Raw genomic sequence first — 15,803 nt, forward strand, 5'->3', positions numbered from 1 at the left:
GGTTGGTTCACATCATACACATTATAAAAGAATAGAACCGCATTGGCTGCTCGGGCGATGGTAAAAGGAGTGGGATAGAGGAGACAAGACGAGGTTTTATTATAGAATCCAAAAACAGTTGGGGGATTTAGGAAATGTAATAGAAAAAAGAAGGAAGAAGATTTGGACATACAGGATTAAATAGTACCCTTAAAATAATTAATAAACATAGTACAGGTTGTTGTAATTATTGTGGAGAATTAGAAACAGTACAACATATTTTCCTAGAATGCAACAAATATGTACGGGAAAGAGAGATATTACTCAGAGTTAAGTAGAAATAAATATAAGCTAGATATTAGAGAATTGTTTCAGAGATCCTCAGGGGATGTAGTTTTTTGTAGTATTTTTAATTTTCTTAGGAAAACGGGTAGATTATAAGCATCTGATCCATACTCCAACCTGGAAGGTGGCGGTAATGCACCTAAAAGTTGTTTGCCAACTGCCATAAAACAAAACAAAAAAAAAAAGAAAAAAAAAGAAGAAGAAGAAGAAGACTGCTCGGGTGTAGTAAATACTTCGGCCATCTTGGAGCGGTATACCCTCCTACTTTGCTCAACCAAAACAGCAGAAGATGCCTCAGCACTGAGGGATATTGTTGTTCTGGTCGATGGATTATTGATGTGAGGGCTCCACAGACAACATTTCACAAGTAAGATGGACATTTTACCGTTTATATTTTGTGAATATAATATTACTAAACTGTATTTATGTCCACCGGCAAACTGCCAGCTAATGTTAGCCATAGTGCTTGGTGTAATACCGGGTCCAGTCCCGCTAGGAAGGCTAAGAGATTTTGCAAATCTTAAAAAGTTTTAATTATTTCCTAACATTGATTTAGATTATCTGACACAAGATTATAGATGTCTTCCTCCTGCCCAGAAATCTAAACATTTAACACAATGTTGCTTCCAACCATCTTCTCTTGACCCATTGTCCGTAGAAGGATGCTTGTATGTCTCCCAGTGACATTTAATCTGTTCATCAGTTCTTCAGTACAGAATGATGCAGAGCTTCCAGGGTCTAAAAAAGCATACGTTACTATTGTCTTTTGGCTCTTTGTAGACTTCACTGACTGGTACAATAGAGAGAGTACAGCCATGCTCACCGGCCCCAGTTAGACCACTGGACTGAGCAGAGATGGAGGCACTTCCACTTGTTGTCTCCACTTCCTTCTTCTTATGGACGGAGAAATTTCCTTTTCTTTGGAGAAGACATGAAGCATAGTGCGATGTCTTGAGCTACACACTTTACAGTGATGCTGCCTTTTAGAGTCTTTGCTGATGTGCCCAGTGCATAAACAGCTAAAACCCCATTTTCTTTCAGAAATGTCATCTTCTCCCCATGTGTCCTCCTTTCCAGTAGAGGGCATGTGTCCAAGGAATGTCCAGCTCCACAACATAAACAACTCTTTATGACAGCTGTCTCTCTTCCTTTCTTTACTTCAGGATCAGCTTTCTTCTGCATATCTCCAACAACAGTAGCAAAACTACTTCCTTTTATCTTCAATCGCTGCTGTGATTTATAGACTCCAACATCCTTCTTTGGTCTAGATGAAGAATCTTGGATATCACCAAAAAGTGGATCACTGGCCATCTTCACTTGCCTTTCTACAAACCGAACATTGCGACTGTACGCTGCTCTTCTTTTGAACTTCTCCTGTAAATCACATGTCATTTCTCTGGTACCGGTACCGCTGGTACCGCTCTAAGTTCTGCTCAGAGCTCCAGGATGATTAGTCTGGATGAATCTAAACGCTGATCGACCATCAGATCGATCTGATCTGTGATCAATCCTCCATCAGAGCCAAAGCTCCTCAGGTAGCGGCTCACCTGGATCAGCTGCTGATGGACCTGATCGTCTCCTGATCAGAACCGAACCTGGTGGATCCATCTGCTGATCAGCCTGTTTTCTCTCCAGTTAGAATGAAATGAGCCTCAGATGCTTTCAGACGATGAGTTACATCTTTATGAGACATTGGAGTGAAGTTTTACCTTCCTTTAGTTTTATTTTCTTCATTTTGTGTGTGTGTTAGCTTATTGTCTGAGAATAAACATAGTTTAGTTTCATCGTTTATGTTTAAGCAATAAAATATTAAAATCATGAAAAACATCGGTTTGATGCTTCCTGGTCTAAATAATCGAATGTAGTCAGGTTTCAGAGTATTTAGGTGACTTTTGACTCTTTGTGGTTTGATATTGTCCACAGAAAAAGTTTACGTGGCTGCCGCACGTTTTCACGCCAACGAAAAAGTGTGCGTATCAGATCAAACCTTGACGCAAAGTTAATTTTTATACATGCCGACTTGTGCGTAAAATATGGCGCCGCACATTTTTTGTGTGTACCCCACTTTAGACATGAGACCCCAAGGGCCTCATGCATAAAAGAATGCACAGTTTTCACACTTAAACTGGGTTTACAGAAAAATTTAGAAAAGGGCGGCTAAAAAAAAATCGGATAGCAAAGCCGTGCGCACCTTTCCTTTATAAATCCCAATTTGCGGGAAATAGAGCAGCTGCGGGTCTGCGCCTCCATAAATACTTATTAACAGGGGTGCGGTATAGGGGGGGAAAGTGATGACAATTCTAGGGACCCTGACCAGCAGGGGGCCCTCCACAATTTATTTATTTATTTATTTATTGTTCATAGAAATAAAATAAAAAGAATCGGGGCCCTGTCAGTTACAAAATTAATCATACTGTGTTTTCGAAGATTGTTTTTAATAGTAGAAATTTAATGTTTCCACTCCCAGATCATAAAACACATATCCATATTTGCCCTGAACCCCCCAATCTGCGTTAAATGGTTCGTTCCTGCTTGGAGCTTCAGAGTGACACTGTTCAGCTGCAGACAGTAGGAAACACAAACTACTGAAACAGTTAATATGCTGCTAATAAAAGTTATAAAATCAGGTTTTCAAAAATAAAATAGAGAGAGAGAGAGAAAAAGGCAAGAGTGTTAATTTATAACCCAGTTTTTCTCCAAGAGAGGTGAGTAGACTGTGTGAGATTATCAACCATTTAGCTTAATTAGCTTAGCTACAGATTACTGTTTACCTCCTTTTCACTAGCATTTAATGAATTAAGGAAAAAATTACCAACATTTAACTTGTTCCCTTTACCTTTTACCACTTAACAGATGAGTCAGTCAGCAGCAGCTCTAACCCACGTCCCTCCCGACCTGTCCTCTCCTGAGTGAAATTAAAGATGCATTATGTAACTTTTATATAAATATTTTTTTCACATATTTGTTAAAACTGTCATTATGTTGTGACAGTATGATATGAGAGGTAATCTGTGTAAAATCTATTTCCTCTGCTTTCTCCCAGGGTTCTCTAGAAACAACCAGTCAGGCAGGAGAGTTTTAGTGCTGTCAATCACAATCTCATGTGGTGCTACTCATCCTTCCTCCCCTCACTCTGTGCTATTCTGCAGCTAGCATAGCACAGAGCTGTGCAGATTCAAACTGTGAATGCTCAGTTTAGTTAGCATAGCTACCAATAATGGCAGATAAACAGTTTCTTTTAATGATAAGTTGTTTCTCCCCCATTAGCACATTTAGCAGTGAGTGAATGAGGCTAATTGACAGCGCTAAGACCCTCCTCCTGGTTCTGACTGGTTGTTTTGGTCAGAACGGTGCATTACTTTAACCAGTAATAGTAATTCATGGAGGAGATGGAGGAGATTGATTGTTTTCACACATTATCTGTCTCATAACAAACTGACATGGTGACAGCTTTAACATAAATATGGAGAAAACATATTTTTTATTAAAGTTATACTGCAGCTTGAATAAAATGCAACTACTTAGCATTTTTAGAAGTCTGGATTGCTTTATGTGTGTTTTGCATGTTGCTTTTGACTGTTGCTCATGGAGAGACATTTCAGTATCTAAAACTAATAGAAGAAATTTAAGCAACCTACTTGCATACTGGATGTGGACTGTTGGGTGTTAAATTCATGAGCAGTAAATATTGTGTTATTTATCAGTATTGAACCAAAGAGCAAGGCAGATGCAGGCTTTTAAAATTGTGACGCATTTTATGGGTCAAATAGACTCAAAAAATTGTAACCGCAGCTGCGTGGGGGGCAGGAGGTCCAATTTAATTTTTTTGCAGGGAGCCCAAGATTCCTGGCAGCACCCCTGCATATTAATGTGAATCATTATAAATACACCGCAAGTCTGTCACCACGTGAAGCAGTAACCATGGCAACATCCTTGTTTGAAGCAGTATTGGTATTTATAATAATTATATATTTTATTTAAAAGGTGCTTTCAGTGCACACAATGTCACCTCACAAAAATAAAAATATATTTTAAAGAAAAATAAAGAGACCGTGCAAATGCCTGTCTGAACAGTATCACGTTCAGCCAGGATTTAAAGACAGAGTCAGAGGGTCCTGTCATGATCTGGTGGTTTGGTGAGGGAAGGGAAGGGAAGATGCAGGCAGACCCAGGATGAAGGTGATGATGGTTTAATGATGAATAATCCACAAAAGAACAGAATCCAAACAGGTTGCACAGGGCGCAATGAGGAAGACAGAGATGCACACACAACAAGGATCCGACAACAGACAAAGACAACAGGTGGGACTAAATACGCTGGGAGGGTAATCAGGAAACTAGACACAGCTGGGAACCAACAGGGAAGAAACAGAGATTCACAGGGGAAAAGACTAAACACAGAAAAACCTCAAAATAAATACACAGAAAACACAGATCACAACAGATCCTTTGAGTGAGAATGTGGACGTTTATTCTAAATAGCAGAATCATGTGAATAAGTTGTACATTTACAGAATAAAGATGCTTTATGTCCATAAGGCGCATTCACAAAGCGCGCGGCTCGACTGAAGGATGGCTGCAGCTGGACCGGTACCGGTACCGCACGGCTCTCTTTAAGTTTTGCTCAGAGATCCAGGATGATCAGTCTGGATTAATCTAAACCAGGGGTCCCCAAAGTCGGTCCTCGAGGCCCGGCATTCTCTCCCTATGCACCTGCATCAAATGATGCTCGTTAGAGGCCTAAGGAGAACACTGACTTGCTGAGGAGGTTGTTACAACCACTAGGGAGAGAATAAAACATGCTGGACGCCGGGCCTCCAGGACCGACTTTGGACACCCGTGGTCTAAATATTAATAAACCATCATCAGCATTTCCCAGCAGATCAATATGATCTCTGATCAATCCTCCCTCTTAATCTTTCCATTGGCGATGTTCTCCATCAGACCCGAATGTAGCAGGAAGAAGCCTGCCCCAATATTCAGAACACCTGGGCCCCTAATCACCTCATGATGGGTGGAGAGTATAAAGGGAGACTCACCTGGTTGCTTATGCTGGCATTTGGTCACTGCAGTACGTAACGTTGTTGGGAAGGTTGCTTGTGCAGCATGCAGGTCTAAAATGCTAACATCAGTAAGTAATGTTTCTCCTTCTGCATAAGACCTACAATTTCAGAGTTTGATTTGAATTGTTTAAACCTAGAAACCACTGGAAGTCTCCTGCTGGGTACTGGGGTGTGGCTGTAATTCACCCTCCCCACTGCAGTTTAATGTAAAATGGGTATGTATTGTGTTATTGCAGCCATACAGCTCCATAACACCAAAAATAACAATTTATATATAGAACATATTGGAAAGCTGATCCTCTGGTTTGGGGTGAAGGCATCCAGCTCTGGTAGGTGACGATGGTTTCCTCTGCCTTCCACCATCTGTAAATCACCTACTAACCTTTTGATTTAATTCCAGACACTGCTGCAGCTCACTGGAGACCCTGCTGTTTTGTTTCACTGCTTGGTTTCATTTTTTTTTTAGTTTACCTTGTTTCATTGTTCGACTTTGTTTCATTTTTGTCTCGTTTGGTTTCTTAGTTTTGGATCTTTTTGGTTTAAATTTGTTACTTTGGAGCGTTCTATGTTGTGTGGCCTCCAGCCTTGCTGCAGGTAGCAGCCTTGGATTCTTAGATTATTCTATTAAAGTATTTATTTTAGTCTTTGGCCAAGTTTAAATTGTAGTATTTGCTTGTTTAACACCCTTTTGTCTCCAGGCTGAAGGCAGTGGGAGGGGCCTCCAGAGACTGGACCGGTGTTGGGATTTCTTCACGATTGAATGTCTGTTCACAAGCGTTTGGGGTGATTTATTTTGGATTTATTTTTTTTAGGAACCAGTTCCCCATATTTGGACCACCCTCCCCCTGCTGGTAGGCCTCAGTACTGTGCACTTCCCTTCCTATTGTGGTTTATGTTTTGATTGTCCTTTTTTAGAAACAATAAAATGTAATTGACTTTTGGAAAAGTCTTGTTCTCTTTGGTCACGAACCTTAAGTGCCTACTGGTAATCCATTTCTGTGGGTGAAATTCCCAAGGTGGCGTTGACGACCTCTGGTTACCTGGCTGTGAGGGGCAGAGTATCAGATTTTTACCTTGGTGTCACCACACAAAGCTCCAACTACATGGCTCACCTTTATGCAGCTGTTGCCGCATGTGATTGCAGACACACCTTGATCACCTTAAAAATAATCAATCCTGTTTAGAGTTAATCTGCTGATCCTGTTTTCTTTTTAGTGAGGATGAAATGACCTCATAGATGCATTTCATGCACTTCGGCTCATGGACCAATGAGTTGCATCTTTATGAGACAAACTGATAAAGTACTATTTATGTTTGAGCGAGGTTTTAACATCCTTATTTTCTTGTGTGTTGGCTTATTGATTGGGGATAAATGCGGCTCAGTTTCATTACGTTTAAGCAATAAAAACATGAAAAACATCAGTTTGATGCTTCTTGGGCTAATCATTGAATGTAATCAGATTTCAATGTATTTGAGTTTTGACACTTTGTAGTTCAGTTTGTGGCTGCCGCACATTTTCACGGCAGCAAAACTGCGTATATTTGAGCAAAGTAACTTTTTATACATGCCGACTTTTGCGTAAAATATGGGACTGCACATTGTGCGCATGCCGATTTAGACATGAGGCTGCTGGTGTCTTGTTCTTCAGTAGGAAACGGGAATAACACTCGTACAGATTTGCATTTTCAAGCAACAATTTTAGATCATTACAATGAGGCTGAACACTTTGTGTTATGCATAAGCTCTGTTTCTCTTATGAACCTTTGGTTGAGATCATTTTGAAGCTGTTTTATAATGCTTTAACAGTTTTAGTCTTTGCCCCTTACAACGGAGCTTCATTTAGATCTAGCTGACTCATTTCCTGTTTGTCCTTAATTCCTCTTCAAAGCGAGTCGGTGTGTCCATACCTCAGTTCCAGAAGACTTGATTGAGCTGCAGTGAAGGAATCAGCGCTCGGTGTGTCATTGCCGCTTCCAAACTGTTCCAAGCAGAAGCAAAGAATCCAGATGTGCCTTTCCAACGAGAAGCTCATTCAGTTGTCATTTTCTGACTGCAGAGCTAATGGAGTATGAGGACCGCACTGGGTTAACCTGGGGAATCATCTGTTTCAAACTCCAGGTCACTTCTTTGTTCAATGATTGTAAGATTGTCATGATTTAAATGTTATATAGACTGAGCCCAGATCTAATACACAGACTGACCAGGCTAAGCAATAAGCGCCAACATAGGCTGATAACCTGAGTGAAGCTGCTCCTCCCCTCCAAATCAGACAAAATGGTGTCAATCAACTCGGCTACGTTTGTGCTGGTTTGGCTTTGATATTAATGAAAGGATAGAGGTCAAAAGGTCAACCAGCCCTCCCCCCCACTTTTGACCCCTGAAGAGCATTTTTCTTATCTCTAAAATGATGGCAGCACAAACGTTTGACACCAATTTTGTCTGATTTGAAGAAGGTGGGGGGGGGGTGGTGACTTCACTGAGGTCCTTCCCATTCATACCTGGTGACATCACGCCCACATCGGCACACACACCACCCAGGTGTCAAAGCTGTGACCTGCCACATCAATAATTATTTCATTCATATTCCAATACATATCAGGGAAAAGTTAGATTAGCTCTGCACGGCCCTGGTTCTACTGCATGGTTCTGGTCCTGGATTCATCCTCAAGGTCCCAGTATCTAACTGGTCTAGAGGCCTCAGGAAAACATTATGGGAAGATTCTCCAGACTCTGTGGATATTTCTATGTAGAACCACACTGATGTTCATAGAAGCTTTATTATGAAAGATTAAAATCATTTTCTTTCAGTTACAACCTCTCTTCTCTTCTTCATCACATCCATGAATCTTCTCCATCATCTTCCTCTTTCTCTCAGCTGAAGCTCCTCCATGTTCACTTAGTCCAGATTCATCCAGTGTTTTAATTTAATAATTATTCAGAGATTTTAAAACTTATTTCAGAAATTCTTGTTTCTGGGAAAAAAAACAAAAAAAAAACAGTAAAAATGTATTTGTTCACCTCCACAGCCTTCTTAGGCTGCTACCCCTGTGACCCGATCCTGGATAAAGAGGAAGAAGATGGATGGATGTCCTCCATGTTCATCACAATACTTTCAACTTACATTATTAATCATACATCCCTGATTAACGTCCTTCCTGCCCTGCAGCCCCTCCTCTCTCTGCCCCCCCTCCTCTCTCTGCCCCCTGCCTGCAGCAGACGGACCAGCAGCAGGAAGTAGGCGGCTCAGCCAGCCGTTCTCAGCTTCAGTGAAACATCGTCAGGTCAGATCACTGAGAAGAACAATGGAAGGAACATCTCACTGTCTGATCTGTAAGTAGACAAGTTTTAGTCTCTTTCTGCTGGATCAGCATTTCTCTCTGTCTGAGAGACACTGGAGACATTTTACTGGACGGATTTAATGATATAATTACTGGGGGACTGGATGAGTCTGAGTATGAAAGTGATCAGTCCAATAAATGGCAGGAGATGATTATTGTGAATCAACGCTGTTTAAAAAAATTGAAGAGAATAATAGATTTTACCTTTATAAATAAATAACAGCATCTTAATATAAAAGCAGAGGTAATAAAAAAAAACTGGCTGAATTACACAAAATCAGAGCACAGCTTCATTTTAAACTAATAAATATGTATTTTTATTTTTCTCTAGTTCTGATCTTCTTGCTGAGCTGCTCAACAGATGAAGGTTGGTGAACTTTGTTACATTAAAATGATTTTAAATATTCATCCTTTGGATTCAAGGTTATGTCCAAGAATTTAATGAAAAATGTTAATTTGGATAATTATTGAATATGATGTTAATTATTATTATTTACAACTAAAATAATGATAATTGAATCTCTTCAGTCTCTCCAGTTCGTCTGACTGTGAGTCCCAGCAGATCTTGGTTCTTCAGAGGAGAATCAGTGACTCTGATCTGTGAGGATGGAGGGACTGTGAGGAGAAACACAAGCAGGAAGCGATGTGGAGATGGATGGGGGAATTCAGTCGGTTCTACCTGTGAAATCAGCTATTTGTACCCTGATGACTCTGGCCTGTACTGGTGTGAGTCCATGTCTGGATCCTCCAGCAGCAGCAGCAGCAGCATCCAGCTCTCTGTCTCTGGTAAGATCAGACTGTGGAGTTAGTGTTGCTGTGTGGAAATGGATGAAATGCTGTAGTTTGTCTCTGTGTTGAGGTGGATCAGTGATCCTGCAGAGTCCTGTCCTCCCTGTGATGGAGGGAGATGACGTCACTCTGAGCTGCAGAGCAAAGAGTCCAGCCCACAACCTCCCAGCTGCTTTCTATAAAGATGGCTCCTTCATTGGTGATGGACCATCAGGTCACATGACCCTCCTCCATGTCTCCAGCTCTGATGAAGGCCTCTATAAGTGCAGCATCAGCGGTCAGGGAGAGTCTCAATCCAGCAGGATCTCTGTGGAAGGTCAGAGGATGAAAAGATTAACTTTGGTTTTCATTAAAAAATGGGCAAATATTTAATAAAACTTTATTTTAGAGAAACCATCAACCACTTCTGATCCTCCAACCACTTCTGGTTCTCCACCCTCTCCTCCATCATCATCTTCATCTTCCTCCCAGTCTCTTCTCTACATCCTGGTGTCTCTGTCATGTGTGATTCTTCTGGTTTTCCTGCTGATTCTGGTTTTACTGGTGAAACGACGCGTTCAGAGAAAACCTGAAGGTGAGACAAACATTTATTTATCCATTTTCTGTTAGTTAAATATAAATGAACATTTACAAACTGAAACATTTTAATCTTTAAACATCACAGTAAATCGTGATTGTGTTTTATTTTAGGTCACCCAGAAGTTGGAGAGGAAAGTATCTCTTACAGTGACATGAGAATTTCACATCACCGACAGAAGAACAAATCAAATCAAGGTGAAATTATTTGTTTCTGTTTGTTGCAGATCTAGAGTTAAATAAACTTTATGACTTCAGCACCTTTAGCTTAAGTTTCAGTATTTATAAAAAATGTGTTTTCCACATATTTGTTAAAACTGTCACCATGTAAACCTGGGCCCACATATGGAGGCCTTAGCATTCAATGTGGATGTCAGGTTTGAATCTGGGCCTGAGGACTTTATCATGTCTTCACCTCTTTCATTACCCGTCTTCCTGTCCGACCTCTCAGATAAAGGCCACTAGAGCTTAAAGCAGGGGTGTCAAACTCCAGTCCTCAAGGGCCGCTGTCCTGCAGTGTTTAGATGTGCCACAGGTACAAAACACTGGAATGAAATGGCTTAATTACCTCCTCCCTGTGTAGATCGGTTCTCCTGAGCCTGGCTAATGACCTAATTATTCTTTTCAGGTGTGGTGCAGCAGAGACACATCTAAAAGTTGCAGGACAGCGGCCCTTGAGGACTGGAGTTTGACACCCCTGGCTTAAAGGAAACCCTTCCAGTCAGAGGGAGGAGGGTCTTAGCGCTGTCAATCATCCTCATGTTTAACTGCTAAATGTGCTAATGGCAGAGAAATAACTTTCCATTATAGAAAGAACATTTTTCTATTGTCACTGGTGGCTATGCTAACCAGAGGTGGGTAAAGTACCCAGAAACTGTAATCAAGTAAGAGAAGCATAATTTCAACATGTTTCCTCAAGTAAAGGTAAAAAATATCAATTCAAGAAATGATTCAAGTTCTGAGGAAATGATCAAATTAATTAGTTTAATATTTATAAATTAGGTAATCAGACAAACCAAAATATAAAGTTAAGTGGAAATGTTGGTATTTTAATTGCAATAATTCAAATAGGTAACAAAAATAAAATCAGGTAAAATCAAAATTTTCCAAATCAAATTCCTTCAATAAAAAAACTTCTGAAACTTTAACAGAAACTGCAGGTGTGAGTCTGCATGGTGGATTTTTGATTGAAACATGTTTGTTTGTCATTCAGTGGGAAGAAAATCCAGAAATTTTACTCAAGAGAAGAAATACTTCAGAATAGAATTACTCAAGTAAGGGAAAGAAGTACAGCATAGTAAAAATACTCCTAAAAGTACATTTTTCAAAAAAGTTACTCAAGTAAATGTAAATATTACTTGTTCTACCCAACTCTGACGCTAACTAGCCGTAGCAACAATCTCCTCAGCAGGTCAATGTTCCTCTTAGGCCTCTAACGAGCATCATTTGATCCAGGTGCGTTAAACCAGGGAGAGAATAAAACATGCAGGATGCCTCCAGGACCCACTTTGGCTCCCCTGGTCTACACTATCTGATGATTTTCATCAGCAGAGATCTTTTCTCTTCCCCATATTACCTGAAACCTGAGGCTGATTAACTATGTGGAACGTCCTTCTATAGTAGATTTCCTTTAACCCAGGGGTGTCAAACTCCAGTCCTCCGCTGTCCTGCAGTTTTTAGATGTGCCACAGGTACAAAACACTGGAATGAAATGGCTTAATTACCTCCTCCCTGTGTAGATCGGTTCTCCTGAGCCTTGCTGATGACCTAATTATTCTATTCAGGCGTGCTGCAGCAGAGACACATCTAAAAGTTGCAGGACAGAGGCCCTTGAGGACTGGATTTCGACACCCCTGCTTTAACCCTTCTGGGCGGGATGTGTCGCCGGCGACACATCTAAATTTGCAGTACCGTAATTCCGCCACACGTAGCGCTATCTGAAAAATTCCAACGGTTTCTGAAAGGGGAGACGTTGCACTTTCCAGCAAGTATCGGGTTAATACGGTAACTTCACAGCTGCAGCTGCAGAGAGGTAATTAATCCGGGGGGCACTCGTTTTATAGACGGTATATTGCGAAAATAACTTGCTGGATATTGAAAGTTCCAGTTGTTATCGATACACGGGTAAGTATATCATCTCACAGGACATTTAAGGAACTACTTACAATTAAAATAAGGAAGATTTATTTAGGCAGACGCTTGAAACTCCGGCTCATCAATCAACCAGCTCTCTGAATTTAATTATAGTGATTCAAAGAACCCTGAGACACAATACTATCTGAGTTTAATAGCACAACAAAAGATAAATCTTTATGACACTTAAATCCAGTTTGCATAATAATTTGGAACATGGTGTATTTGGCACTGGGAGGACTGGGAGAAGGCATTAGAGCTCAACTTTTCCACATTATCTGTCATGTTTGACCATAATGACCGTTTCAACAAATGTTTTTTAAATAAAAGTTACATACTGCAGCTTTAACTGTTTAGAAAAATAAGTTTTAATAAAAGCTAAAACAGTGACATTTATAGGTTTGTGGATTTCAAAGACCTTCATAAGATCAGAAAATGATTCACTGATATCAACATTATGAAGGAATAAACAGGTGTTGGTATGTTTTAGAAATAAAAGTGAAGAATGTTGAAATATTAAAGCTTTTATTGTTTTCTTCACTAAATTAATTTCTGTTTCTAAACAGGTTTGAGCCGTTCACAAATTATTTACCAACAAAAACATCTAAATTTAAACAAATATCACTGATACATATGTGGGACTTGGTGCTCTTCAGTTCTCTAAAATATATAATGTTATTTTTTATTACTAAATAATTAGTGATCATGTTAGACAAATACAACTATCAGCTCTTTATTCTGGTAAATGTTGGTCGTTTCTCACCTTCTGTTCTGCAGTTTGAGGTTTTTCTGCTAAATGACTTTAATAAACTCTGCGGTCGTTCAGGTTCCTGTTTCTGTTTCAGCTAAATGTGGAGCAGATCATTTTCCACTAAAACAGAGAGAAGTAGACAAGAAATAAAACTTTATCTCATATTAAAATGTTACATTTATTAGTATCCCATGACTCCATCACTCACAAATATCCTTCTATATATAGAAATATCCTTCTATTGCCAGAAATTAAAGGTATTTAAAGTAACTGAGTCAAAATTATTACCTTGTGGTGATTAAATATTTAATTAGAGAAAACTCATTGTTGAATAGAAGATTCCTCTATTTTTAACAATCATTAGTGATGGATTCCTGCCATCACAGAGTTTATTTTATACATTCAGATTCACGTATAAAATATCGTATATTTGTGTTTTTCCAGAGAACGATCAATCTGTGGTTTATTCTGCTGTCAGAAGAGACGATGTGATTTATGGAGAGATCGTCATCAGAAACAAGGGAAACGAACCAAAGACCAGAAACGAGGGAAACGAGCCAAAGACCAGAAACGAGGGAAACGAGCCACAGACCAGAAACGAGGGAAACGAGCCAAAGACCAGAAACAAGGGAAACGAGCCAAAGACCAGAAACGAGGGAAACGAGCCACAGACCAGAAACGAGGGAAACGAGCCAAAGACCAGAAACGAGGGAAACGAGCCAAAGACCAGAAACGAGGGAAACGAGCCAAAGACCAGAAACGAGCCAAAGACCAGAAACGAGGGAAACGAGCCAAAGACCAGAAACGAGCCAAAGACCAGAAACAAGGGAAACGAGCGACAGACCAGAGGTAAAACTGCTCTTCAGCTCCTTCCACTCATCCTGCTCTGTGTTGAACAGGTTCACTGGTATTCTAGATACATTGTATAGTTCTGACAAACAGTGACTGAGGCAGGAGAAGAACCTGGTAGAATATCAAACAGATTCAGTCTGTCACCAGCTGGTCTGAAAGTCTGAAGATGGTTCTGGAATAAATCTCTAACATCCCTTCAATGGTTTCAACTTAAATTCAGAATTTGGGTTAAAGTTTCATCTATAGACAGATTCTGAGCTGTTGGCTTGACAGGTTTTCTTTTCTTTGATTCTCCAAAGTGAGACAAAGTTACTCAAAAGGACAGCATAAACCCAGACTTAGAAAACAATACAACATTACTGTATTAGGAGAAACAGGAAGGGAAACATCACTGATTCAAACTGTTTCCGATGGAAAGCATTTTTATCTCCTCAGTCCACAGACCAAGTCTTTCTGATCAACAGAAGGTTTCCCACAAACAGAAAACAGATGGAAATGTGAGATTTCTTTGGTCAGCAGTGGTTCTGGTCGGGTAACTCTCCCATTGAGGTCAATGTTTGGTTTCTGTTGAACCTTAAGGCAGCTGAGGCCTGCAGTCCTTTAAATGTTGTTTTAGCTTCTTTAGAGACTTTCTGGATGGATCTCTTCTAGTCATTTTGTTTCTGTAGCTCTATGGTCTGATAGACGTCAGTGATTCGTTTCTCATTATGAATCATTTAGATCAGGGAGCATTGTTTGTGTAAATAAAATGTTGGGTGAGTTGATTTCATGTGGGAATGTGTCTGTAGTTCTTTAATGAATTATATTTAAAGTCAGACTGTTCAGTTTAGTTTTGCAGATTCACCTATTGACGGATGAAGCTCTTAAAATATTTGCAGATTTCTTATATATTAAAGCTTTATTTAACCAGGTGAGTTTGTAAAAACAAATTACCATTTAAAATAACAACCTGCACTGTCCTTGTTTCTTGGTGGTGATTGGCTAATTTTCCCAAGATTAGGAAGACTGCAAACATCTGTGGTTATACTGTGATGATACCAACTGTGAATATTGGTATATTTAATGTTTTAACTATTATAACAGGCAGTTGTAGTGCCCAGACACATTTAGCACCGTCTTCACCTGCAGTATCTTTACTGATGTGCAGTGAGAAGTGAAACTTTCTTGATGGGTATTTTCTCAACCTACATATAGAAAGAACCACAGACAACGTTTATTAGTTTTCAACCAAGCTTTTGCAAAAAGCTGTTTTGGTTTCCTCTCATGTCGGTCTGATCACCAGAAGGCTCAGCAAACCGCCTCTACAAGCTGCTCACCTTCCGTTAGAGCTTGTCTTTTATTTTCAGAGAAGGGAGACATAAAAGGGAAAAGCAAGTTTTGTCTCTGCACGCAGGTCATCCAGTCCTTTCTCATGAGAGCGATTTCTCACACAGGGGAACATTCTGTGGTTAGAGACAATCATACTGCAGAGACATTCTGAGAGCGGGTCAGAAGTTTCAACACAGCATTGGTTCACACACAGTAAAAAGCTAAAACCTGTAAATAAAAATCAAGAATAGCAATGTAAGAGTGATAACACATAATTCTAACTTCTCATGTTCCAACCAGCAGCTCAGACTGGTTGGTTCCTCTTGGTGGTTTCTTGTTGTTTTCTACTTTGTGGTGAAAAGTTTCATTTCTAAAGATGGTCAAGAAGCCTGTGGTCTGCTGCTTAGCTTCAGATAAATTTCCATGACATCTTTAGTGACTCGCTGTAAAAACCTGTTTATCTCCTTCATAATGGTACGTAGCCCTGACACGATAACACATTTTGCTGAGTGATTAATTGTCTCAAACATTATTGTGATAAATAACATAGTTTGAAGACCATTTTAAACTGTTGTAATGGTAATGACATAATAATACCAGCACATCCTGCCAAAAGTAAATGCACTTTATTTTCAAAAGAACATTTTTGGAACTGATAAACAAAATAA

General features: G+C 39.8%; 1 pseudogene across 1 annotated transcript in view; it reads left to right on the forward strand.

Annotated features, from left to right (window-relative positions):
• LOC106910384 (uncharacterized) overlaps positions 1 to 15,153 on the forward strand; it is a 65,945-nt pseudogene extending 50,792 nt beyond the window's left edge. The window contains exons 6-9 of the transcript XR_015766000.1: positions 9,904 to 10,089; positions 10,206 to 10,289; positions 13,420 to 13,824; positions 15,110 to 15,153. The product of XR_015766000.1 is annotated as an uncharacterized LOC106910384 (transcript). The remainder of the gene's footprint in view (positions 1 to 9,903; positions 10,090 to 10,205; positions 10,290 to 13,419; positions 13,825 to 15,109) is intronic.
• Positions 15,154 to 15,803: the final 650 nt, after the last annotated feature.

This window comes from Poecilia mexicana, unplaced genomic scaffold, assembly GCF_051168715.1.
Source record: "Poecilia mexicana isolate PSO_F unplaced genomic scaffold, ASM5116871v1 scaffold_18, whole genome shotgun sequence".
Classification (NCBI taxonomy): domain Eukaryota; kingdom Metazoa; phylum Chordata; class Actinopteri; order Cyprinodontiformes; family Poeciliidae; genus Poecilia; species Poecilia mexicana.